Source organism: Stegostoma tigrinum, chromosome 4 (assembly GCF_030684315.1).
Source record: "Stegostoma tigrinum isolate sSteTig4 chromosome 4, sSteTig4.hap1, whole genome shotgun sequence".
Taxonomy (NCBI): domain Eukaryota; kingdom Metazoa; phylum Chordata; class Chondrichthyes; order Orectolobiformes; family Stegostomatidae; genus Stegostoma; species Stegostoma tigrinum.
The window spans coordinates 23,497,539-23,525,157 of NC_081357.1; the positions used below are offsets into that span (position 1 = coordinate 23,497,539).

Genomic DNA, 27,619 nt, shown 5'->3' on the forward strand with positions numbered 1-27,619 from the left:
CCAAAGTACCTTTTAAGTTATCGGATTGAGTAATGCAGTATGTATAGTTTAATTTATCTGGATTTCCAAAAGGCCTTTTCATATGTAGCGCCATGATAAATTAATGAACAAGATGGAGATATGGGCTAAGGGACAGACTGGATTGCTAGCTGGCTTCAGGACAGAGTGGGGGAGTGGAGGGTAGTTACTCAGGCTTGGTAGAAGTTGAGAGGTGCTGTTCGGCCCGAGAACCGCTGCTGTTCACAAATAACATTGACACTTTGGAATCCAAGATACAAATTCTGACTTCACCACTATCAACACTAAAGAAAACGACAACAAATTAAAGCAGAATGTTAATAAATTTGAAGAAAATGCAAATAATCGGTAAACAAATTTAACACTGAAAAAAAAAGGCAGTAAATTTTAATGGGAAGAACTGGGAGTCACTTACTACTTGGAAGGTGCAGAGGAGGGTGACATAGAGGCACAAGGAGGTCTTAGACCATAAAAAAGATGTCAGTGGAAATGAAGCAACAGGTTAGCAAGGCTGTATTTAATAGAGACCCAAAAGAACTGCAGATGTTGTAAGTCAGGAACAAAAACAAAGTTGCTGGAAAAGCTCAGCAGGTCTGGCAGCATCTGTGGAGGAGAAAAAAAAGTTAACATTTCGGGTGCGGTGAGGCTTCCTCAGATAGATCAGTTGAGATGCTACTTGTTCTGAGGAAGGGTCACCGGACCTGAAACGTTAACTCTTTTCTCCTCCACAGATGCTGCCAGACCCGCTGAACTTTTCCAGCATCTTTGCTTTTGTTCCTGTATCTAACGGAGCCACTTTTGGAAAATTATGTTTACTTCTGGTCTCCCGAATATAGGAAAGATCTCATTATACAACTGGAAAGGGTTCAGAAAAGATTTACAAAGATGTTGCCATGGTTGGAGGGTTTGACCTGTGCTGAGAGGATAATTTTCCCTGGAGCGTCGGAAACTGGGGCCCACTTTATAGATGTTTATAAAATGATGGGGGGCATGAATAGGGTGAATAGCTAAGCTCTTTCCCCAGGGTGAGGGAAATCCAAAGCTAGTGGGCATATTTTTAAGGAGAGGGGGGAAAGATTTAAAAGGAGCAACTTTTTCACACAGACAGTGGTGCATGCATGAAATAAGCTGCCAGAGCAAGTGCTGGAGGCTGTTACAATGAAAACATTTAAAAGGCATCTATGTGGATACATGAATAGGAAGGATTTAGAGGGATTTAGGCCAAATGCTGGAAAATGGGACTAGATTAATTCATGACATCTGGTGGCATGGAAGAGTTGGACCAAAGGGCCTGTTTCTGCATTGTAGAGCTCAATGACTCTATAAATACCAACTAATAATTACGACTCAAAGGAATAAAATTGAACAGGAAGGTAGTTATGCTGAACTTTAATGAACTTAGCTTTGCCTACACTTCAAGTACTGCACACAGTCTCAGTCACCATATTATAAAAAGGACATAAAGTCACGAGAGGGGGTACAATGAAGATTTACAAGGATGATACCATCAATGTGTGCATTTACCCATCTGGAAAAGATTGGCAGGCTATGTCTCTGTTTCCTTGTAAAATGAAAATTAACAGGTGACCTTGCAAAGGTCTTGAAAATCTCAAAAGATTGTGTCGGGAGCAGATACAGAGGAAAGTTTTAACATCTTGAGGGAAATAGCATAACTCGAGGCCATTAATACAGGATACATTACCAAAAAATCCACCAGAGAGTTCAGGAGGAACATCTTTGCCCAAAGAATGTTGAGAAAGTGAAACTTGCTCCCACAGGGAGTGTTTGAAGTAAACTATACAGATACAGAAGGAAACTAAAGAAGAATATGATGGGGAAGAAACAGATGGCAATGATAATACATTTAGATGAATAATGTGGGAGATAGGTTGAGTGGAATATATACACCAACATGGACTGGTTAGGCTGAATGTCTGTTTCTGCGCTATATACTCCTATGTAAGTAGCTTAAGACCTTACTGTAAACATATCTGCGAGATTATAATTGGGAGCACCATTAGGAGGGTTGTATGTTGAGTGTGACACTCAATATGGAAAGTTTAGCTTTTTATGTTTGTCAGAGTCAATGGAAGTCTGATAAATTCATGAGATTGAAAATGAGAGAATTGTATTATAAAACTGTAAAATAATTGTAAATAAATTAAATAAATATAAAACACTGTATTCTGCATTCTCTTCTGACCTACTTATGTAAGCTATGATTTGTCTGGATTGCATGCAAAACAATACCTTTCACTGTATCTTGATACATGTGACAATAATAAATCAAGGTGAGAAAAATTGCAAGGGTTCTTTTACAACTCTTTAATTTAGAGATTAAGTCCATTACAAGTTTTGGTACCTGAGGTGAAATCATGGGATTGAAATCATCCTGTGTGTTGCTAGTAACCAATACAGGCGTGTGTTTGTCTGTTGATCTTTGTCAATTATTTTAATAAAGGAGTTCTCTGTGAAAACATTGACAGCTACACATGTCATAAAGTATTAGTTACTTTTGGAATGTCCTGCCACATGTCGGATAAGCTGTTTGCCAGAAGGACTGGATTTCTACATGTCTTTCAGCTCTGGCCATTGCCACAGTAAATATATCAGAAAAAGGACAGTACTCGGGTCATATTGTAAATTCTTGCCTGAAATAGGCTCAGCAATGGCCAGTCAATCAGTGAGATGATCCTTTTATCATTCTGCGTGTCAGAAATAAAATACAGATTGCTACCCTGCGTGCTGGGATTTCTTGTTGGTTCAGAACCACAGACTTTGGGGCTTTAATCGTGCTTTTCCTATTCATGCTAATCTCATGTTGAGAGAAAAAGAATAAAGGGTGCAGATGAGAGGGTCTTTGGCACAAAATAGGTGAATGCATTTTGAATTTGAGAGGGAAATTAGTGACCAGGCATCTGTCATCTCCACGAACTTTTACTCATGAAAATTTGGTCTGGATGCTGTGTGACTCTTCCGGGTCTGGTTTTTGGCCTGTGAAGTATTGTGGGGTGGGGGTGGGGACTGATATTTCTGGGGGACAGGAGTACGATGGGTTTAAGCCAAGAAATTAACGGACTACTGTCCCAGCCACCGAACACAGATGGTGGATAGATGCCTGAATCAGCAGCTACACAGCACTAGGAAATAATTCAGGGTCAGTTGAGCTTGTTTAAAATCTCCATTGACCCTGATAATAGCCCATCCACAATCAGGGTTCTTATGGTGCATTGGTAGTATCTCTAACTCTGAACCAGGAGGCTTGGGTTCAAATCCTGCCCATCCAGAGGTGTGCCATCACGTCCCTGAGGGAAAATTTCTAGGCTGCCCATGACAAAATATGATTGGCATGGGGAGCTGGTGGGAGAACAGAGACAGTTCTTCAAAAGAAGTTTAGAAAGGGGAGGGAGTACTTTCAGTGGAGATTCCCTTTGCGCGTTGGGAGCACCCGCCCGGAAGAAGGGAAATGGACATGTGCAAAACTGACTTTCGCTTGAAGTTTTTGCTGCAATGCGTCTGTCAGCGCTGTGGGGGCAGAGTCCTCATAATATCGATTTAAAGCTGAGATAGATCGATTCGTGATCACTTGGGGAATCGAGGGTTGTGGAAAAAGGCAGGGAAATGAACGTGCAGAATGTTGGATCAGCCATGATCCTATTGAATGGTGGAGCAGGCTCAGAGGACTGAATGGCCTACACCTGTTAATATTTCTTATAGGCTACATTCATTTCCTAGTGCTTCCTACTTAAATTCCACAGCCTTGCCTTTCATCGTCCAACCTTTATCCTTGTGCCTACCTCTGCACTGCTTGCTGCTCTTCATTTCTGTTTGGTCATTTTTGTACAATTCTCTCATTTTGCCCTCCCATCCATGTTGGTGACTTAAGGCCAACTGGGCCCTGCACTTGAGGGTTTCCCATCTAATCCCTGACCTTAATTCTAAACAATCTCCCTTTCTAGTTTCACGATTTTGCTTAAAATCCAGCCTTTGGTCAGCCGTCCTTCACCATACCTCCTCGCAGGCTCTGCATTGATTTTTCACTCTGACTACCCCTGTGTGTACTCCTTAGGATCATTTCCTAAGTTAAAGGTGCTACAGGTGTGGCACGGTTGCTCAGTGGTTAGCACTGCTGCCTCACAGTGCCAGAAAGCTGGGTCCAATTCCACCCTCGGCCGACTCTCTGTGTGGAGTTTGCACGTTCTCCCCGTGGTCTGTGTGGGTTTCCTGTGGGTGCTCTGGTTTCCTCCCACAATCCAAAGATGTGCAGGTTAGATGGATTGGCCGTGCTGAATTGCCCGTAGCGTTCAGGAATGTACAGGCTGGGTGGGTTAGCTTTGGGAAATGTCAGGTTGCAGGGATTGAGTGGGATGATCTTTGGAGGGTCACTGTGGACCCAAATGGCCTGCTGCTTCCACAGTGTAGGGAATCTGATTCTCACGAACAACAGGCTGCAGGGTTTCCTGCAGGGCAGTTAAGCAGAGGGCTCATCAAAGACTTCTATGAAATTTTAACTTAATTCCTTAATTTTTTTCCAAAATTTGGGGCTTTAATGTCAACTATTACCTTATTTCTTTATTTTTCTATTTATTCCATGAAGGTAATGCTTTACATTTTAACTCTGTTTCTCTTACTACTTTGTACCTAAGAATTTTATCCCTATGTCCCCCTGTACCAAAGATGGTGCTGTGTGGTGACATTATACACTTTTCAGTGTTCTTCTGTATTTGAGTACACATGACCAACTAAATCTAAATCTAAATCTAAATCTAAAAGGTAAAGTTATCATTATGCAATGTGAGATCAACCAGGCTCCCAAATAACTTGAAATCAATCAATAGCTATTGTCAGCTCCATCCCAAAGACCCCAAACCAGAGGGGAATAGCAAATAGATAAATGCTAATTTAGCTTTTGTTTAAAAGAAATCTTCTGTAAGAGCATAATCTAATTTTGTAACCCATGACCAATTTCCCCTAATGCAGAAGGCTAATTTATTGATTGGAATGGGTCCATTAGACTGATGCTGTCTGCCTTGTATGTTTTATTTTCCTATTCAGGAGTTAACTTCCCTTTGCTTCTCCAGGTCTCTTTTAAGTGTGATTTATTGCAGAACAGTCAGTGTTTTGCAAAGGCTTCTATTATGCTTGAACCCAATCTCCTCACAAATTGCTGTTCAGCTCTGAAGGGATATGATGTTACCTTCAGCATGCAATTTGTAACAATAATATTGTCCTTAATTTTATTGCTTAGCAACTATGGAAAACTGCGTGTCTTTAGAATGCTGGAGGTCCCAACAGTATTACACGCAGTAACTTAATTAAACGAAGAGCCAGAATAGTGCATGTGATTTACGAATTGTGCAAATTTTAGTAGAGCAAATCACATGGTCAGCCCTGACTAAACTGAGGAAGATCATTCTTCATGTCCTTGAGGGCATTAGATGTTCACCATGACATAACTGTTTTACCACAGACAGCATTTGTGTTATTTTACCACCTGTGATTAAAGTGTTTTCTTATGTAAGTTGTGTCTGTTCAAGAGTGATTGTCTCAATTTCTGCCTGAATCATTTAAGCTATTATGAATTTAAAAGTAGGGAAGTTTATTCATTATCTCAAACTTGCTTAAATGTTTAAAAACACAATGCTTCTTTCACTAACACAAATATCAGATGCAGATAAATGAAAAAGAAAGCTACGACTTAGAATTATTTCAGTTCCTACTGGAACAGGCCTGTGGTTCCTTAGATGAGTTGATGCTTTAGTTGGAGTGAAGGCTGTGTAAAGCAGATTTTCCTCAATATTTGTAATTGTCGCTAGTTGGGACGAATATGAGCTTGAAGTTGGACACGTTGGGAGAGAGTCCTTCTCCAACTGTCAAGGTACAGTTATGTATTACCGTGGCCAAATAGTTGGCTAGCAGCTGACTCAGATATTCTATTACTCAGAATAGCTTCCGTTGTTAGTTTAAAAGCAGGCAACAAATATGGTTGTCTTGCCCCAGTGACTTGGTATAAGTTCAAAGCCTTTTACTAAATAAATGAATAACCCATTTTGTGTTGTGTTTTCACCGTTTGAGACAGCTGATCCATTTCACATTTGTGTAACACCAAGTGGGTTTTGATGCCCCTTCTGTACATGACAAGTTCGGCTTAAACTGAAGGACATGTGAACTTTTCAGATGGCAGTGAATGTCCATTTTGAAATATGTGTTCGCTTGAGTTTCAGGACTGTCTATTACTCCCAAAAATTACATCACAAAGCCTCTCTAATTGCTTTTTTCTGTTCAATTTTTAAAAAAATAAGCCTTAGAATTTGTGATGTTGTCATGGCTGTACAGGACATGAGAGAGATAGTAAGAACTGCAAATGTTGGAGTCAGAGATAACACAGTGTGGAGCTGGAGGAACACAGCGGCCAGGCAGCATCAGAGGAGCAGGAAAGTTGATGTTTCGGCTCGGGACCTCGATGCCGCCTGGCCTGCTGTGTTCCTCCACCTCCACACTGTGTTATCTCTGTACAGGACGTGACTTTTTTTTTGACTTAGCCCTCAACCCCTGAGGGAGGTAGGTGTGTGATAGATTAATGGATGTCTGTTGCAAGCACTTTGCGTTCTGGAGAGTTGGGATAACAACAGGAGTTAAGGAATGAAAAATCACTGAGAATGAGTCTGGTATATCAGTGATCATTTTAATTTGGGGCTGAAGACCAGGCAGAGCATGTGCAAGAGATAGTTTAACATAGATGATAGAACAGTACAGCACAGGAACGGGCCCTTCAGCCCACACTGTTGAGCCAAACTTGATGCCAAATTAATCTAATCCCTTCTGCCTACTTTGGTCCTTATCCCTCCATTGCTTGCATATTCATGTTCTCATCCAGCCCCTTAAATGCCGCTATCATATCTGCCTCTCTACCTCAACCCCTGACAACACTTTTCAGACTGTTACCACAATCTGTGTAAGAAACAACTTGCTCCTCACATCTCCTTTGAACTCCACCCCCCCCCCCCCCCCCCCCCCCCTGCCCCACACTAAATGCATGCCCCCTAGTATTAGACATTTCAACTCAGGATAAAAGATTCTGACCGTCAACCCTATTTATGCATTTCATAACTTGCTATTCATTTTATAGACTTCTATCCAGTCTCCCCTCACCCTCCATTGCTCCACAGAAAACAACCCGAGTTTTTTCTAACCTCTCGCTGTTTGTTTTGTTTTGTAGGTTGAGTGATGCAAAGTTGGAAATTTCTCCATTTTCCCCAGGTATTCCTCTGCTGCTTAGGGAAGACAGTAAGGGGACTTGGATTTTTTTCACTTTTTGAGTGTCCAAAGCATGTAACAGCTGATGAAATACAGTATTTCCAATGTAGGCAGCAGCGTAAGAAAAGTTGTAACTTATTTGTGCAAAAGAACTCTCTCACGAGCCATGAATGGTGGAGCCTGAGTGAATTGGAGCAAGTTTCCCTTGAATGTTGCATTGTAATGAAGAAGTAGTCTCCTGACGGCGATTAGACTTCTTGCCAGTTTCATTCAGCAGCCCATGAATGGGGTGGAGAGGGGGAAGGACTTGAGCTGTTTGTGCATTACTCACACTGAATTGTTTCTCTTCTCTCCAACGAATTCAGTTTCCCTCATAGAGCAAATAGAATCAGCTTTAATGTTCTGGAGCATATACCCAGAAAAATACTTGCACCTTTATGCTCTCGCATTTGTGAGTGCAGGCGATCATGAACGTGGAATGCCCTCCTTTATTTGGCCCTTTGCCTTGACAATTTGAATCTGTCTTTATTAAGTATAGAAGGGCAGGTATTGTATTACTAAATGGATGAATGTGCCAAAGGTACGGTTGTGCATTCATTGTCACAAGAAGTACTTCCACCCTGAAAAGCTTACCATTGTCGTTGCAGGAAACAAAGGACTTGATTAGTGCAGTCAACCGAGTTTTTATTATTCCAATCCTAAACTGTTGAGTAAAATTCTGCCCCGTGATCCGTCAGGGTGACACGGTGGCTCAGTGGTTAGCACTGCTGCCTCGCTGCGCCAGGGACCTTGGTTCAGTTCCACCCTCGGGCAGCTATTTGTGTGGAGTTTGCACATTCTCCCTGTGTCTGTGTGGGTTTCCTCCGGGTGCTCCAGTTTCCTCCCACAATCCAGAGGTGTGCAGGTTGGGTGGACTGGCCGTACGAAATTGCCCGTAGTTTTCAGGGATGTGCAGGCTGGGTGGGTCAGCCATGGGAAATGTGTAGTAACAGGGATAGGGAGGACAGAGAGGGGTCTGGGTGGATGATCTTCGGAGGGTCAGTGTGGACTCGATGGGCCAGGTGGCCTCCTTCCACACTGCAGGGATTCTGTGAGCAATGTATTGCATCAATTTGAGTCTTAACCATTAGAAAGCACACGAAGATGCTTCGCTGAGGTCAGTAGGTACCTGAGCAGGGAAGGAACTATTGAAAATGGTGATCTGACCTGCTCAAAGAGGTGGGCTTTAAAAGGTTGAGAGCCATACACATTGGGAGTTGAAATTAGATACCAGTCTCCAGTAATCCAGGAAAGTTAGTGAGGAATGCATGACAGTAGAGTCAGAAATAACAGGACATTTGGGAATTTTAGGTTCTGTAGGTCTTTATGGGAATAGGGAAGGATGACCCTAAAGGATGATTAAACATAAGGAAAGGAATGAAAGCATAGCAAACTAGAAGGCATTGGAGATCAGCGTGCACGGTTGTAATGGGCAAACGGAACCTGGTATAGGATCAGTCATGGGGAATGGTTGTGGTTGTTTTATAAAGGCAAAATGGATTAATAATTTCCACAGTTCTTGTTAGAGGCAGGATAGGTGGATCAAGTATTTAAATGCAAGATTAGTTCCCCTGATCACGGTTGGAGCTCCATCATTTCTGAGCAACATCTGCTATTGAAACCTTAACACACAATCCTGTGCCATACATCAGGCTCGTTTCTCTACTCACTCCAGTTCATTGTTAGCTTACTAGCTGCTGCTGTCCATCATACACAAAGGAAGCTCAGTCTCATGTTCTGTAAATGGTCTCACCAACCCAGTGTCCAACGTAATTAAATGGAGTGAGGTACAGAATAGAACCTATTGTTCCACAGGGAAATAGGGATTGCCTGTGTTAAAGTGAGCTGCGTCTTGACAGTTATGTACAGAGGGCTTGAGTTATGATTCCAGCTGAGGAACAGTAGTCAGCTCTGTTTCTGAGGTTTATATCCAGAATCACATTAACAATCACACTGTAACTATAACATTTAAAATGTGATACATGTTTCATGATTTCTTCATTGAGTTCTGCACCTCTGGCCTGACCATTCCAATTTGAGCTATTTCCTTCTCACAAACCCTGTTATCAGAGTACACATTAATGATAGTGAGGATACTGACAAAAACATCGGGAACAGGAGATCATTGTTTTAGGCTTAATAAAAACGATGACTTCCCTGTGCTAAATTATCATCTGACCTTGCACGAGTTTTCTTCAAAAAAATCCTGTTGGTATCTAAGAAACTGCAGAAAAAAAGTCCATTAGCCAGTAAGGAAAAAGAGAAGGAAGTGGAGATGAGTGCCTGGAACCAGTCATCGTGTACTTGAGGACTGGACGCTAAACTACTTCACAAAAGCATTAGATGCTTTCACATGGTGGTGCTCTCGAGTTGAGACCCTGTGATCAGATACTCTAAAAGGTGAGTGAAGAGAGTTGAATCTGTAATGTGCTTGCTCACGCTGAGTCTCAAGCTGAAATTGCAGGACAATAACAAGGTGTGGGTCTTGGGAACAGACATGATTGTGTGAACATAAAAGCTGGCAGTATTGGGGTGTATTGTACAGCATTTGTTGAGTGTACAAATTGAGTCTTACTGCAATTATCTCTCGAAGCAACATAGTTTACTTTGTGATAACAAGGTGTGGGGCTGGATGAACACAGCAGGCCCAGCAGCATCTTAGGAGCAGGAAAGCTGATGTTTTGGGCCTAGACCCTTCAAAGGCCCAAAACGTCAGCTTTCCTGCTCCTAAGATGCTGCTTGGCCTGCTGTGTTCATCCAGCTCTACACCTTGTTATCTCAGATTCTCCAGAATCTGCAGTTCCCATTACCTCTAATAGAGTTTACTTTGTGAGTTTTTTTCAACACTAACACACATTTGCTGCTTGTGAGATGAGGAGGATAGCTGCAGATCTAAAAATCATTTGAATAAAATTTCCTTCCTTTAATGTGTTCAAGTGTATTACATGTTTTTTTTAAATATGAAATTATATGTGTAAGCCCTTTTGGTTAATTGAAGTTAGTGTCTCACCATGCCAAGAGGGTGATCCTTCTCGGAGGTGCCTTCCATCTCTGGTGCCAGTCTTCAGACAACATCAAAAATCAGCTAAACTGATGAGACGCAGCAAAGATTTGGCAGCAACTTGGCAGCTCAGTCTGTGAGCTTCGGAACCAGCTGCACCCTGACCTAAATAGTTCCATTTCAGGCACAGCATCTACATTTGCGATGTGTCCATTTTAGGACAAGAACAACAAATCCAGTCTGACCGGTTGTGATCCTCTCACACCACTCAGTCATCAGAAAACTGACAGCATCGTTAACAGTGCTGTCAAGTGGCACTAACTCATTTTTAATCTTTCCACTGATGCACTGTTTAAATTCTGTCAGGCACGCTCTGCTGTGATGCGTGACACGAGTGACTGCATTTGACACCAAGATTCAAACAAAAGAGATTGCAGACAACCCTAGTAAAACTGAACTCAAGTTTTCTCCCCTTTTTGGAATCCTGTTTAGCACAAACGAATATGATTTGGTTGTTGTAAGTCAATACTTTCTGTCCCAGAACATAGCTGCAGGAATTCATCAACAATGTACCATCTGTCACAAGGTCAGAAGTGGGAATGATTGCAGAATGTTCAATACCATTCTCAACTCCAGACATACTGTTTCAATTTGTTTCCAAATGTTGTGAGACTCTGAGAACATTGAGGCTTGGGGTAATTGTTGGCAAATAGCATTCCTGCCACAAGTGAATTCAGTTTTGTTGTTCAAAAGGAGAGATTAGATTAGATTCCCTACAGTGTGGAAACAGGCCCTTTGGCCCAACAAGTCCACACTGCCCCTTGAAGCATCCCACACAGAGTCAACACCCTATAACCCACACACCCCTGAGCACTACGGGCAATTTAGCATGGCCGATTCACCTAGCCTGCACATTTTTGGACTGTGGGAGGAAACCCACACGCACACTGAGAGAATGTGCAAATTCCACATAGATTGTTACCCGAGTCTGGAATTGAACCCGGGTCCCTGGTGCTGAGATGCTGCAGTGCTAACTACCCTGTTGCGCTAAAGAGAGGGTAGGAAAAAACTGGGAAACTGAGCCTGCCTTAAGCTGTTGGGGAATTGCTGGAATCTAATATTAAAGTGATTTTAACAAAGCACTTAGAAAAGTTATGATCAGTTAGTATAGTTTTATGATAAGTAAAACATGTTGGAGAAATGCATTTGTCTTTTGAGGGTATAAAAATAAGGTAGATGATCATTAGAAGTATTGTACAGAACCGAGATTTTGAAAATGCATTCAATAAGATGCCACACAGCAAGGTTAATGAGCAAGGTAAGTACTGTTGGAGTTGGAGGTAATATATTAGCATGGATAAGAATTGGATAACAATCGGGAAGCCAAGAGTTAGAGTAAATAGGATATTCCCAAGTTGGCAGGTTGTTAATAATAGGTTAAATAAAAGTAAAGTCTCCCTGGTCTACTGGGCCATCGGGCTGCATGCTCAATACAGAGACACAGCTGGTGGTGCCATTAATAATGGACCACTGCAAACAATGGTATTGGGACCTCAGAGATTCACACTCTCATGCATTACTCTCTGCAACTTTTTACAGGTATACAAAGCTAGTGTAAATGCAAGTTGCAGGGTGGACACAGAGGTGATAAAGAGATACAGGCAGGTTGAGTGGCAGTTGGAGTATATGCGGAGAGGTGTGAGTTCTTCACTTTTATTTGTAAGAATAGAAAAGCAAACTTTTTTTTAAATAGCTAGAAATCTTATTTGTATGGATTCTTGCTTGTGCTCGTGCAAGGAGCTCAAAGTTAGTTCATAGATACAGTCAGTAATTAGGAAAACCTGGCCTTCATTGCAGTGAAATTGGAGTATAGAAATAAAGAAATCTTGTTAATATTGTATAGGTCCTTGGTAAGATCACACGTGGAATACTGCGTGCAGTTTTGAACTTTCTGTGTAAGATTGATACATTTATTTTGGAGGTAAAATGACAAACTTTGTGCACTTAGTCCTTGGAATGAAGGAGCTGTCCTGTGAGAGGCTGAATAAATTGGGCCTTTGGGCTTGATATGGTGAGCGATAATGGAATTGAAACAAAGAAGATTCGGAAGAAGCTTGGCTTAACTGAAACAGAGTGCAAACCTGAGAATTTGATTAGGTAAAAGAGGAGGGGAAGGAATTGAATGAGAGACGAGAGGAAGGTGATCATTTTCATTTTTGAACTTTGTCAGCTTCCGGGAGAATGGGAGTTGAAAACACCACATGAAAGTGGCCAGAGAACCAATGGGTTCTCAACTCTGTGCATTGAAGAAGCTCCCTGGTAAGTAACCAGTCAGAAATTCTTATACTACTTATTTAAATTCCAATAAATAGTTTAAGTTACAATTTGGCAGGTCAGCTTGGCCACGTGGAGTATATGGAAGTCATGGATATACTATGAGTTCAAGATGATTGTATCTGCAGGAATTGTCAACATCAGAATTTAGAAAGGATTGACATAAAGGAAAAAGAGGTCATGTTACGCTGATAATAAAGAATGGGATCAGTGCATTACATTTGCAAGAAAGGAACACAGATTAGAAAAAAAAATTGTGAAATCTGTTCAATGGTCTGGCCATTGAGTACATTTAAGACTGAGATAGACAAGTTCTTGATTATTAAGGGTTATGGGGGGAAAGTGGGAGAATAGGGTTTTCAGCCATGCGTGAATGGTGGAACAGATGCAATGGGCCGAATGGCCTAATTTCTGCTCCTATGCCACATGGTCTTATGGACAATGCAGTGAAAATGGGAGACCTCAAACTGTGTGTATACTGGTAAATGTAATAAGTGCTAATCCTGTGGAGTTTTTGGAATGTGTGAGGGTTGGTTTGTGGAGCAAGACTTTGAGGAACCAGTTAGACAACATACTCTTTCAGATATACTGTTCTGTGGCAAAAAAAGAGCTGATTATAATATTGTAAACAATTTTTAGGGATGAGAGACCATGATATGGTAGAATTTTACATGATGTTGAAAGTGAGGTAGTTCAATCTGAAGGTAGAATTTTCACTTTAAAGAAAGGAAGTTGAGTGCATGAGAGGCAAGTTGGCTGAGCTGGATTGAGAAAATACTCGGAAAGATGTGACAGTATGTAGGTAATGGATACTTTTTAAAGAACTATTGTATGGTTCATAGCAACTTTGTTTCTTCCAGATACACAAACCCAACAAAAGGTCAGTCAACCATAACCAACAAAGGAACCTGAGAATTGTATCAGATTGAAAGAAAAGGTCAAAAAAGTCAATAAAGTTGCCAGCATAAACGTGAGGATTGGGAGGTTTTATTCAGAATACAAAGGAGGACAGAGAAACTGATAAACAAAGAGTGAATAGAATAGTAACGAAATAAAAGAGATTCAAAAAGCCTTGAAAGATGCATAGAAAAGAATTTGTGAGCAAAGGCAAATGTGGGCCCATTACAGACAGAATCAGGAGTATTTATAATAGGCGTTAGAGAAATGGAAGAGAAGCTAAATGATTACTCCATCATGGCATTGAACTCTTCCATCACCTTCGCCCTCGTGCCCCTCCCATTGGACAAGATCCTGTCCCTGTCCCACAGACCCCTTCACTCCGCTCCAACACTATCCCTCCACCTGATGTTCAGTCATCAAATATGTTTAAGGCTCAGGTCAGTAGCTTTTTGGTCTCTCTGAACCTTGGCGTGTTAGGAGCAGACAAGAGAACGGAGAAGCCCAAGACCAGCCATGATTATACTGAATGGCAGAGCAGGCTTGACTCTACGCCTACACTTGGCTGTCACATTCTAAGCCCCAGACAATGACTGTCTTGAGAAAAGGGTGCTTCGAGCTCCTGTTAACAGACTGCGCTATTACCATTGTTGAATCTGTTGATGAGAAGCTAACACAGGTAAGGCATGTAGATACTGTGCCAACTAAAACCTGGTCACAAATGGACATTCCACAGTGAATGGCATCTGCCCAAAGCCTGTCCACCATCTACAAGGCACAAGGCAGGAGTGTGCTGGAATACTCCCTACTTGCCTGGATGAGCGCAGCCCCGAAAACATTTGAAGCTTGACACCATCCAGGAGAAAGCAGCCCTCTTGAGATCTCTTTTGCTGGTCGACAATATTCTAGAAAGACTTTCACTGCCTTTACAGAAGAGGGTCCAGCAGCAGCACTTAAAGTGCACTGTAAATATTCCAACATCCTCACGAAGAACAAAAGCTTGCCATGTCAACAAATGTGACCTTTGGATTCTATATGATGATTGGAAGCTCCAGTCCTTTGTAAATTATAACCAATATTGCTCCTGATTTAATCCAGTCTCTTAAATGACTGTGTACAGCGATTCTTCCATTGTTCCAGGATTTGGTATTGTTCTTTACTCTGTCTTCTTCTGTGCTGCTTATTTATTTTTGGGTGTTGTTTTATTTCTGGCTTGCTGTGATGCAGCTGCAGACTTGATTTATTTCTTCAGCCTCGTTGCCTTATTGCAATGTTGTAATGAAGTCCAGGCCAAATGCTGCGTTGAGGAGATGGCAAAATGCCACCTCCAGTTCTTTTGTGCTCGAATGATTCTAATAATTCTTAACTGAGGCCTTTCTGTCAGATGCGTTCAGCTTTGTGTTGACCACCTTCTGTCGGACCATCAAAATGGTACGTTCGAAATCAGGTGTCTCAGTTGAGTACATGTGACAATAAAACTAATTCAATTCAATTGACAAGTCAGAGGGAGGGTGTTAGTGGGCACTTGCTGTATCGCAGGCAACTAAAACAAATTGTAGCTGCTAACCTTTGGAATACAACAAAGAGCTTGTTCTCTAGCTACAAATCAGTTACCCACTCATGAGACACTTGCATACCATCTACATACTGCAGCGAATCACAAAGCTCCTTCAATGGCAATTGGGATCTCTGAACATAGCTGCTTGCATCATCTGGGATTTTTAATCCATTCCCAACTGAGGCTGGTGTTAAGAACAAAGAACAATACAACACAGGAATAGGCCCTTCGGCCCTCCAAGCCTGTGCTGACACATTTTGTCCTTCCATATTAAAACTGTTTTCACTTACAGGATCTGTATCCCTCTATTCCCTTCCTGTTTGTGTATTCATCCAGGTACTTCTGGAAGGCCACTATTGTGTCTGCTTCCACCAGCTCCCCTGGCCGTGTGCTCCAGGCACTCACCACCCTTGCAGTGAAAAACTTGCCTCACACATCTCAATGGAACACCCTTCCCCAATGCACCTTGAAGTTGTGTCCCTTAGCAATTGACCCCTACACCATGGGAAAAAGCCTCATACTTTCCACTTTATCCATGCCATTCACAATCTTATAAACTTCTATCAGGTCACCCCTCATCTTCTTGAGTCCAGTTTATCCAACCTTTCATTCTCGCTTAAAATCCCCCATATCAGGCAACAATTATTGCAGTTGCTGAGTGACCCTAGTAATCAGCTGGTCTCCACAGTTGGATGCATTGGTCCATTCTGTTTGCAGGGGTCATTCACATAACAGACATTTTATCACCACTTTTTAGTCAGTGCTAATGTAAAGCTTTATACCTAGGCTTGGTATTACTGGTGTGAACTTTTTCTAGCTTTGCTCTTAAAACCAGCCAAAGCATGATACCACTTTCTTTCATTTGACGGGCTTTCGGTCTTTGCAGGGAAAGCAAGGCTTTTCTAGTTCGTTCTCACCAACACACCATGCCATTCCACACCCTCCAGTACAGCAATCCCATAATATTGCAGTTTCTCTGTTGCTAATCTTGCCCAGAATCAACTTGAAATGTCTTCCACATCCAGTTCGTGTCACTTATTGCATGACACTGTGGAGTTTAAATGCCAGTATCTACCAATTCCTCAATGGGGGCGAACAGGTTACCCTTCACCAATTAAAACAAAACAGCATAATTATAAAAATAAACTACACCCTTTCGCAGGGACAGTAGGAGGCACTTTTTCTCTGCACAAGATGGTGGAAACTTGAAACTCTCTATCCTCCAAAGGAAAGGGAGCTGAGTTAGCCAAAATGTTCAGCTACTGCATGAGGAAGGACTCCTAGGAACAATGTATTCCATTTGAGGGTTTTCTTGTTGTCTAAACATTGCAAAGAATCACCCAGCTACTTTTAACTTTGGGAGAATGGGAGAATTGGGAGAATGTGAAGTTAGCTTGCAAAAACTGTGACCCCAGGACCTCCTCGAGAGGATCTCTTGGCATATAACTATGCTGGTTAGCTTCTTCATAAAACCACAACCCCACACACACACAAACTATAAGCAGAGAGGAAATCTTGCATAACAGTGCAACGGACTGTTTTGCTTTCCAGGGCATGCAGTGCTCTGGTCTGTTTTCGCCACTTGCTTTTCATGCCCTTACAGGAGGTGCAGAGTTACTGGTACACAAACTTGAAAGTCTCCTAGTTACTGGTTAAAAGCAACTGATGAGAGGAAAAAGAAGAAGCTTTCTTCATGTTTTAGGTTTTTTTGTAAACTGCAGAAAGAGACACCTTCTTCCCTTCCAATGGCCTGAAGGCTTCTGACATGCCATTCACACCCAGGAGCTAGTCAGCTACCTGGGAGTCAATCACATCGCGGTGGGCAGAATGTCTCTATGATTGGCCACTAGTCACTACTCCACAAACCAGTTAGCTACTTGTTGCCAGCTGAATCTCCCTTTGTACACACCCCCGGTGCCAGTTTGTCTGCAATAAACCTTAAAGTTGCAGCAGGGTAAACACCACATACAGTGTGTGGGTACACTAACTTGCTTTTTAAAAAGTACAGCAATCCCTTCTGCAGTCCTTGATGTATAAAATAATCCTTTTACCATTTCAGTCCTCGATCGAGAATACAGAAAAATAAAGAGATTCGGCCTATACATTGTTCAAAAAAACAGTTTGACAAAATTGGTTTTACATCTGTGTTATTTGACCAATAATACTTCAGCAGTTGTGCCATATGAGGCATTGGTTAATTCTGGCAGTTCTAAAGACACCCGTGAGATCTTTGCAACCTATAGCAAGGGATTAATAAACACGGTTGTGGAGAGAATTAAAAGTGCAATTTGGTGCCATGACAGTGTCCCTACCTCTGAGCAGGTCCCACCTGCGTCGGGAGTGTGTCATAAGTTGATTGGAAAAATATATAAAATTTGTCATCTAAGTATGTCTAATAAGACAGCAAGGGAAACTTTTACTGTTTGCATAGCTTTGATTCAAACTGAGAGCAATCCGTGGTCACACCGAAACATTTAGTTGAGGCAATGAAGATAATTTTAATATTGTCGAGCTCTGTCCACCTGGTGGAAAGCTGTTTCTGCCGGCAAACATTTGCACCACATCTGTATTCAGTTTTGTCAGTCATGTGTTTTTGTTACATCTCTGGACCAGTGCCAGTCTGTTTGTTGGCAAGAGCAGCGAAGCAGTGGATGTTCATAAAACAGGTAATGTATTTGAGTCTGTTCTTCTAAGACAGATAACGTCTCTCAAGTCAACAGCTTGAATCACATTAAGGAGGAAAAAAAAACTATGAACCCTGGTTAAGACTGCAAGATTTCTTTTGTCAAAACTCAGTTGTTTTTATTCATTTTTGAGTTTCATAATATAACCAGTGTATCACTGTTGTGCCAGAAACGTTTGCTCTATATGGGTCCATTGAGGATATGATTTATGTAGCAAAGGCATCATGCCTTGGGTTTGACTTTTTCGTGTGATGTTGTTTAACATCGAGGTCAGTGAGGTCACTTTGTCACTGTGTCAAGCGACCCTTGGAGGGTAGAAGTTGATCGGGAAATTAATGTTGTTCTGTCATTGTTGTATTTTTGAACCAATCTCCATTCCAATTCAGCTTCCTGTGGATAGCTTTTGATTTGGAAAGGCTCAGTGATGAGCTTCAGCTCAATTTTGATTGAGTTGGAGCCTCCTATTAGTTCCCAAGCCTGGTTTCAAAATGGCTATCTATGTATTCAATCTCTCTATGACCTTCCAGTTTCCGTCTCTGAGCCGTCCAGCCCAACAAAATCCGGGGGGCCTTGGAGTTTCTTCATCTGTGATACTTGCCTGCCCTCCATTTCCTTCATTGCATGACCCAGGCTTCAAGATCATAAGTCTGAAAGTCTTCTCTGAAAACCTACTTTATTGCCCGTGCTTTTTATTTGTTCCAAAATTGCCTCTTGCTCACAGTTAATTTTGATCTTTTTTGAACCTTCGTATGGGAAGCAGACATCATGACATAGGCCAGCATTTGGTCTCAGCACCCTTAATTGCCCATGAACTGGTTTGTTATCTAGGCCATTCCAGAGGGCAGTAAAGAGCCAATCACATTGCTGTCGGTCTGGAGTCACTTGTACATGACACTGGGTAAGACTGGCAGAATTCCATTCCTGAAAGGCATTAGTCTTTCCCTAAAGGACATTAATGAACCAAAATAACAAAGTGTGGAGCTGGATGAACACAGCAGGCCAAGCAGCATCTCAGGAGCACAAAAGCTGACGCTTCGGGCCTAGACCCTTCATCAGATAGGGGGATGGGGAGAGGGTTCTGGAATAAATAGGGAGAGAGGGGGAGGTGGACCAGAACCCTCTCCCCATCCCCCTGTCTGATGAAGAGTCTAGGCCCGAAGCGTCAGCTTTTGTACTCCTGAGATGCTGTTTGGCCTACTGTGTTCATCCAGCTCCACACTTTGTTATCTCGGATTCTCCAGCATCTGCAGTTCCCATTATCACATTAATGAACCAGTTGGGTTTTCCAATGTTTGACAGTTGCCCCTACTATGCTAGATTTTTAAGTTTAAATTTTTATTGAATTCATGTTTTGCCATCTGTACTGACACTAAATGGGCAAATTAATTGTGCTTTTGGTCATCTAGTATTATCAGAAAAGAAAGCTGTTACAGGGCTATTAAGAGGGATCCTGTTCTGTTTGTGGAGGTTGGTTTCCATCTGCAGCGTTAGACCTCACTGGTTAGAACCTAAAAATGGAATGGAAACATTTTTTAAATCCAGATATTACTGAAGTTTCTTTCAAGCTGCAAATAGAACTCTTGTCGAAGGTCGCTATGGTTACTGGTGTGGTGTTGAGATGTGGAAGAAAATACTTCCACTTGTAGGGCAGAAGAAAAACTGAAGGCCATGAGTTTGTCTTCTAAGACAGACCACTGCCTCAAAGGAGGATGGCTTGGCCCATGATGGTCAACTCTTTGTTTACTCTTTGAAGTGAAGCTGGCGTGTCCTGCCCGAGTGTCAAGGCTGGGGTAAACCTTTATGGAGACCCTGAGCTGCCCAAACATTAGGGCCCCACTTTCTCAACGTCCCGTAGCCAGGTCCAAAGGGAATCAAGAATACAATGTTTGGCACTGGCTCAGTTACAGGAATTGCCCAGAAAGATGCCATTTTTAGGCATCAGTGTACCTTTGGGATCATCACCAATAAAATCAATAAGGCAATTTGGGAATATGTAATATTTACCATGGAATGTTTAGAATGAGCAGACAAGCCAAATAACACAGATGCATTTAAGGAGGCATGACAAAGATGTGAACAGAGCGTCCTGGATTTGGGATGAGACGGATTTGAAAAAAAGAAAAGCTATTTCTCTGAAATTATAGGTATCCCCATGTGTTCCATGGAATAGTGTAGGCTGCTCAAGGACACGCAACGTTAATGTGGGTGTCTCTCCAGCTTTGTGGCCTGCCTGCCAATTCCTAGTTTTCACAGATGGTGAGAAACATTCCTTGGAAGTTCCCCAGTTTTCCTTTTTGAAAAACTACAGCTGAAAGAACAGCAAATAAAGCAACAGCAACAATCAGGCTTTACTTGGAATACTGCGTCCAGTTCTGGGCGCCCTATTATAGGAAAGATGTGGATGCTTTGGAGAGGGTTCAGAGGAGGTTTACCAGGATGCTGCCTGGACTGGAGGGCTTATCTTATGAAGAGAGGTTGACTGAGCTCGGTCTCTTTTCATTGGAGAAAAGGAGGAGGAGAGGGGACCTAATTGAGGTATACAAGATAATGAGAGGCATAGATAGAGTTGATAGCCAGAGACTATTTCCCAGGGCAGAAATGGCTAGCACGAGGGGTCATAGTTTTAAGCTGGTTGGTGGAAAGTATAGAGGGGATGTCAGAGGCAGGTTCTTTACGCAGAGAGTTGTGAGAGCATGGAATGCGTTGCCAGCAGCAGTTGTGGAAGCAAGGTCATTGGGGTCATTTAAGAGACTGCTGGACATGTATATGGTCACAGAAATTTGAGGGTGCATACATGAGAATCAATGGTCGGCACAACATTGTGGGCTGAAGGGCCTGTTCTGTGCTGTACTGTTCTATGTTCTATGTTCTAAAAAGATGTTCCTCTGTTTTGGAACATTATCCAACCGGGCTGTCTCTGTCTTCAAGCTTCACTTTAACCAGAGAAGTAGGAAAGATCATGGAAATGTTAATGCAGGTCAATGTTAAGTACACATTTATTAGGGAATGCTAACATGGGTGTGTTTGAGATAACTCATGTTCAACTAATTTGATTGAGCTGGGCGACCCAGTTGATGTGGCGTCCGTGGACTTTTGAAAGATCTTTGAAGTGTCGTGGGAGACAGAAGCAAAATCCTCCTGATGCTGGAACTGTGAAATAACAATGTAAAAAATGCCAGAAATATTCAGGAAGGCAGAATGCATCGATGGGTAGAAAGAGAGAAGCTTACAGAGTTAATGCTTCGGCCCTGTGTCAATCCATCAGAACCAATGGAAATTAGAAGAGGCCGTGCAGTAGTTCTGACTGAATTGATGCGAATGGAATAAAAGGGATCATTGTAATATCGATAACAAAGTGTGGAGCTGGTTGAACACAGCAAGCCAAGCAGCATCTTAGGAGCACAAAAGCTGATGTTTCGGGCCTAGACCCTTCATCAGAAAAGGGGGATGAGGAGAGGGAACTGGAATAAATAGGGAGAGAGGGGGAGGTGGATCAAAGATGGCTAGAGGAGAAGATAGGTAGACAGGAGACAGACAAGTTGAAGAGGCGGGGATGGAGCCAGTAGAGGTGAGTGTAGGTGGGGAGTACAAGGTTGGTTGAGTGGCTGGGAGCAGAGTTGTAATGGACAGCTCGTATTTTTTTTAGAACAAATTAATGTAAAAAAGTTAACCAGGGTTCACTATTAGCACTGCTGCTCTTTGTGGCACACATTAATGACTTTGACTTGGGTGCGTAGGGCAGCATTTTAAAAAAAAATGCAGCTTAAAAACCTGGAAGTAAGAGACTTCAAAAGGATGTGGACAGAAGGTGGTAATCATGATAAAACAATATAAAGTAACAGGTAGAAATCTAAAGAATGTCCTGGGACATATATGCATCAAACATTGAGGGTTTCAGAGCAAGTGTTTTAGAAAGGCCATATAGGATCTATCTTGCAAGATGTGGAATATGAAAACAGTGGGATTTCAATGAACCCTTAGATAAAAGGCTCAACCCCAACTGGAGCGTTGTGACCAATTTTAGGAAGCCTGCTTTCAGAAGGATGTGAAAGCTTCAGAGAGGGTATAAATTGCAAGCAATGAGATCCAGTGATCAAAGGTATGGCCACATATCTAGGATTCATGCAATCTCTCTCTCTCTCTCTCTCTCTCTCTCTCTCCATAGCATCCACAACACCCAGGCTCCAAGCTAGCTAATCATTTCTGGGAGAGTGTTCATGAATGAATAGTGAATGAGCTCATGAGAAAAAAACATAGAAATTTACACTCTGCAGCTTGACGAGATTTGGTTAGGCATCGATCTTATTAAGATGCATGAAATATTGTAAGTTATTGTTCCTCTAGTATTAAATAAGGCTACTGGAAAGTGAAGAATAAAACTATGTGGAAGTAAAGTTAAAACATCATTTTAGGAGGAAAAGTTTCTTCTTCAAAGAGTGATAAACATTTAAAATAATTTGGATGCAGTGAAGGAGTGGCCCTTGTGACACATTGATAGTGTCCCTACCTCAGAGCTAGGAGGCCCAGGTTAAGGTCCTAGCTGCCAGAGGTTTGGCATGACATCGCTGAACAGATTGATTAGAAATATCAATAGTGGAGGAATTGAAAATTCAAGTGAATGTTCGGACTGTGACATTAGAGTGCTTTCAGGATAAGATTTTGTTCTGCTTAAATTTCTTGCTGTAATATGTATATACAAAACTCAAAAGCATGTCATGAATTAGCCTGGGTAAATGAGCACAACACCATCCACAGTATCCTGTTTCTGTCAGACCAAGCTGACGGCTCACAGAGGAGTGTCAACCTGTGGGCCTGTCAACTAGTTGGGCGTCACTGTGTGTGTGTGTGTGTGTGTGTGTGTGTGTGTGTGTGTGTGTGTGTATCTGTGTGTGTATCTGTGTGTGTATCTGTGTGTGTATCTGTGTGTGTGTCTGAGTATGTGTGTGTGTGTGTGTGTGTGTCTGTGTCTGCGTGGGAAAGAGTGTGTATGTGAATGTATGTGTGTCTGAGTGTGTATGTGAATGTATGTGTGTCTGAGTGTGTGTGTGTGTGTTTGTATGTGTGTCTGAGTGTGTGTGTGTGTCTGTGTGGGAAAGAGTTTGTATGTGTGTGTGTGTGTGTGTGTGGGGGGGGGGGGGGGGGGGGGAGTGTGTGTATGTGCGTGATAATGGGAACTGCAGACGCTGGAGAATCCAAGATAATAAAGTGTGAAGCTGGATGAACACAGCACGCCAAGCAGCAACTCAGGAGCACAAAAGCTGACGTTTCGGTCCTAGACCCTCTCTGTTTGTGAGTGAGTTTGTGTGGGAAAGAGTTTGCGAGAGTGTGTGTGTCTGTGTGTGTGTGTGTGTCTGTGTCTGTGTGGGAAAGAGTTTGTATGTGTGTGTGTGTGTGTGTGTGTGTGTGTGTGTGTGTGTGTGGGGGGGGGGGGGGGGGGGGGAGGGGAGTGTGTGTATGTGCGTGATAATGGGAACTGCAGACGCTGGAGAATCCAAGATAATAAAGTGTGAAGCTGGATGAACACAGCACGCCAAGCAGCAACTCAGGAGCACAAAAGCTGACGTTTCGGTCCTAGACCCTCTCTGTTTGTGAGTGAGTTTGTGTGGGAAAGAGTTTGCGAGAGTGTGTGTGTCTGTGTGTGTGTGTGTGTGTGTCTGTGTGTGTGTGGGAAAGAGTTTGTATGTGTGTGTGTCTGCATGGGAAAGTATGCGTATGTGAGTGTGTGTGTGTCTGTGTGGGAAAGAGTTTGAGTGTGTGTGTGTGAGAGTATGTGTGTACGTGTGTGTGTATGGGAAAGAGTTTGTGTGTGTGTGTGTGTGTGTGTGTTTGTACGTGTGTGTGAGTCTGTGTGTGTGGGAAAGAGCTTATTTGTGTGTGTGTGTGTGTGAGTGTGTCTGTCTGTGTGGGAAAGAGTTTGTGTATGTGTGTGTGTGTGTGTGTGTGTGTCTGCATGGGAAAGTATGCGTATGTGAGTGTGTGTGTGTCTGTGTGGGAAAGAGTTTGAGTGTGTGTGTGTGAGAGTATGTGTGTACGTGTGTGTGTGTATGGGAAAGAGTTTGTGTGTGTGTGTATGTGTTTGTACGTGTCTGTGTGAGTCTGTGTGTGTGGGAACGAGCTTATTTGTGTGTGTGTGTCTGTCTGTGTGTGTGGGAAAGAGTTTGTGAGTGTGTGTGTGAGAGAGTATGTGTGTATGTGTGTGTGTGTATGGGAAAGAGTTTGTGTGTGTGTGTGTGTTTGTACGAGTCTGTGTGAGTCTGTGTGTGTGGGAAAGAGCTTATTTGTGTGTGTGTGTGAGTGTGTCTGTCTGTCTGTGTGGGAAAGAGTTTGTGTGTGTGTGTGTATGTGGGAAAGAGCTTATTTGTGTGTGTGTGTGAGTGTGTCTGTCTGTCTGTGTGGGAAAGAGTTTGTGTGTGTGTGTGTATGTGGGAAAGAGCTTATTTGTGTGTGTTTGAAAGAACTTGTGTGCGTGTGTGTTTGTGAGAATGTGTGTACACATGTGTGAGTATGTGTGTGTGTTTGTGCATGTGTGTGTGTTTGTCTCGAATTTGCTGTTTTATTCATTGCTGGCAGTGGAAAGTGACAACGTTTTATTTATTTCGTTCTATTTTTAATTAAAGCCTCAGCATTTTTCAACTCGGTGCTTGTCAAAGTGAATGACGGCCGTTCTGCTGAACAGTATTAATTTTCCGATTTGATCACTCATGCCATATTCAGTGCTCCTTGCCAAGACACAGTGCAGAAAAATACAGAGCTCCCATTCTGGTCTGAACCCAGTCCCCAAACTGAATGCCAGACCCTATCATTTTATACAAACGTAGAAACTTGAAGCAGGAGTAGACCATTTGGCCCTTCAAGCTGCTGCACCATTCAGTATAATCAGGGCTGATCCTCTATCTCGAAGCCATTTTTCCACTTTTTTTTCATACCCATTGATCCCCTTAGAATGTACACATTAATCAGTCTGTTTCTTGAACAATCCGTTACCCAGCTTCCATGGCCTTCTGTGAATTCCACAGGTTGATCACCCTCTGAGAAAAGAAACTTTTCCATATCTTGGCGCTAAGTGGCTTATCCCATATCCTGAGACTTTGTCCCCTGGTTTTATGTTCCCCACTCAGAGAAAGCTTCTTCCCTGCATCAACTCTGTCTCTCCCAGTTACATATTTCAAACAGGTCCTCTCTGATTCCTCTAAATTCTAGTAAATATCGGCCCAGTCGAACCAATCTCTCCCCATAGGATATTCTTGCCCTCCCTGGTATCAGCCTAGTGAACCTTTGCTGCGCTACAGTTAGATATGTCCTTTGTTCGGTAAGGAGACTAAAACTGTACATTGTAGGAGTATTTCCACCAAGGCAGTGTCTGACTGCAGTATGACATCCCTATTTTTAAACTCTAACCCTCTTGCAATTAAAGTCAACATACTATTTACCTTCCTAATTGCTTGCTGCACCTGTCTGTTTACTTACATTAGTGCATCCACATTTCAAATTATGTCACCATTTAAATGATACCCTCCCTCACTGTTTTTCACAGGAAAGTGTATAACTTCACATGTAGCCACTTTGTACAGCATCTGCCATGTGTTTTCAAGGCACCCAGCTTGCCTACATCACCGTGATGTCTCTTTGCATCCTTCTCACAACTTGGAATCCCGCACAGTTTTGTATTGTGAACAAAGTTAGAAATGTTGCTTTTGGGTCTCTCGTCCAGGTCGTTTTTTTCCATATATCGTGAAGAGCTAGGGCCCAGGCACTGATCCCAGTGGTGACTGACTCATCACTGCCTTCCAGCTGGGAAAAATGAAGCTTCGTTATTCCCGCTCCCTGTATTCTGCCTGTCAACCAATTTTCAATCCATACCAATAGATTACGCCAATCCTTTGAGCTTCAAATTAGTGCTGTAATCCCTATTGGATCTTAACAAATGCCTTCTTCAATTCCAAATGGGCTACATTCTCTGGTTCTCCCTTATCTATTGTCAAAAAACGCCAGTAAATTAGTTAGCATAAACCCATGCTGACTTGTCTTATTTCTATTAATGCTTGTCAAATGCCCTGTTGTCATGTCTTTTATAATAGACTACAGCGCTTTCCTCCCCACTGATGCTAAGCTAAATGTCTGTATTTTTCTCTGCTCTCCCTTTGTAAATAGTTATGTTACATTAATTACCTTCCAATCTAAAGGAACTGTCCCAGAGTCTTGAAAAATGCTCAGCAATGCATCTGTTTCCTCTCCGGCGGTTTCTTTTAGTACTCCAAGGTCTAGATTATCAGGCCTTGAAGATTTATCAGCCTTCAAACCTGTTAGTTTACCCAGCAGTATTTTGTTTTATTAATATTGATTTGCTTCAACTCTTCCCATTTCTTAACATTTCTGGGAAATTATTTGTGTGCAGATTTTAGTGAAGGAAAAAAAATCAAAATATGTGTTAATTATTTATTTCCCCATTATAATTTCCTTCTTTTCTGACTGGAAGTGAGTTATATTTGTCTTCACTAATCTTTTTGCCTCTTCTCAGAAGCTTTTACAGTCAGTTTTTGTGATACCAGCAAATTTGCTCTAATGCTGTCTTTTTCCTCACGGGATCTATCTATCTGACCTCTTTTGCTGAATTCTAAACCACTGTGGCAGCGTGAGTTTTTATTCTTACACATAGCAGTGGTGTTTTTGGCATGCAAGTAATTCCTCCTAGCTATAGGGTAATTTGACACTTTAATGTTGCTTCTGCTACCTTTCAGAAGTCAGCTTGGTTATACTTGGTTGCCAGACCGGGAACAGTAAAACACTGGCCCTGACTATCAATGCAGGAATGGAAGTTCAAATTCCAAGTTAGCAGTTTTAAGAATTTGAAAGTAGCATATTGAAAAAGAAAATCTGTAAGATGCAGTGACTAACTGTTTGGGGGTGGTAAATTGCCAGTTACCGAAAGCAGTGTTTTTCTGTCAGGCAGGGGCGCTGTTATGTTGATCAGGTTTTCTCCATTTGATAGTTGATAGAGTATTTATCAGTCTCCCGTGGTTATTGTTTCCTATTTTGTTTTACGAAAACAAGGATGCGTGATATAAAGTGAAAGTGATCTGTGACCAGCTTTTCAAGTTAGCTGTGCCAAACTACATAATGACAGCTTGGGTGCTGGCATCCAGAGAATACTGAGAAGGAGAGCACTCGAACTAGAAGCCACTGCTTGCAATTTGTCCATATTTTATACAGATTACCCAGCAGGAACTAATTCACACTTTGCAGTTTTTTATGACAGAGATACACGAAATGCTTGTGACTCAATTAGGCTGCACACTACTGGAGCCTGGCCTAACACCATTTGAAATGGCGTTAATCTCACGATTGTCAGCAATCCTCCACCATTCCCAGCACAAACAACATGGAAACATTGGAAAGCATCTTATAAATGTATGATTTTGATCCAGTCTCCAAGTTAGAAAATCTCCATGTGAGCCCCACTGCTGTATCTTTCTTGTGTTCTTGCTGGCAATGGCCTTTCCTCAGGAATATTTCCCAGCATATTCCCTCTTCTCTGTCTGCCATACACTGTTCATTGCTGAAATGGAAATTAAACTGATGTAGCGATTTTGGAAATTATCTGGCTTCATATGATCATAAAATTCATAGAATGATAACAGCCCAGGAGGTGGTCATTCACGCTGGTCTCGAGTTGCTGGCTCTCTGCAAAAATGATTTGATCCATCTGACCTTACTCTCTTTTTCCTTTTATCCCTGAAAATTTTATCTTCAGGTATATATCCAGTTCTCTTTTGAAAGCCACACTGAATCTATCTCCATCACAAAGATCCTCAGGCAGCACCTTCCAAACCC

The 27,619-nt window shown here is 42.1% G+C and overlaps 1 protein-coding gene across 5 annotated transcripts in view; it reads left to right on the top strand.

The window, feature by feature from the left end:
• Positions 1-27,619, top strand: part of LOC125452372 (tyrosine-protein kinase Fyn) — a 286,773-nt gene that overhangs the window by 127,596 nt on the left and 131,558 nt on the right. The window contains exon 1 of one of the 5 annotated variants that reach the window (XM_059645212.1): positions 9,601-9,714. The exons of the other annotated variants lie outside the window; for them this stretch is intronic. The gene's annotated coding sequence lies outside the window, so the exon portion shown is untranslated. Of the gene's footprint in view, positions 1-9,600; positions 9,715-27,619 lie in introns of those variants that run through there. 5 annotated transcript variants of the gene reach the window in all.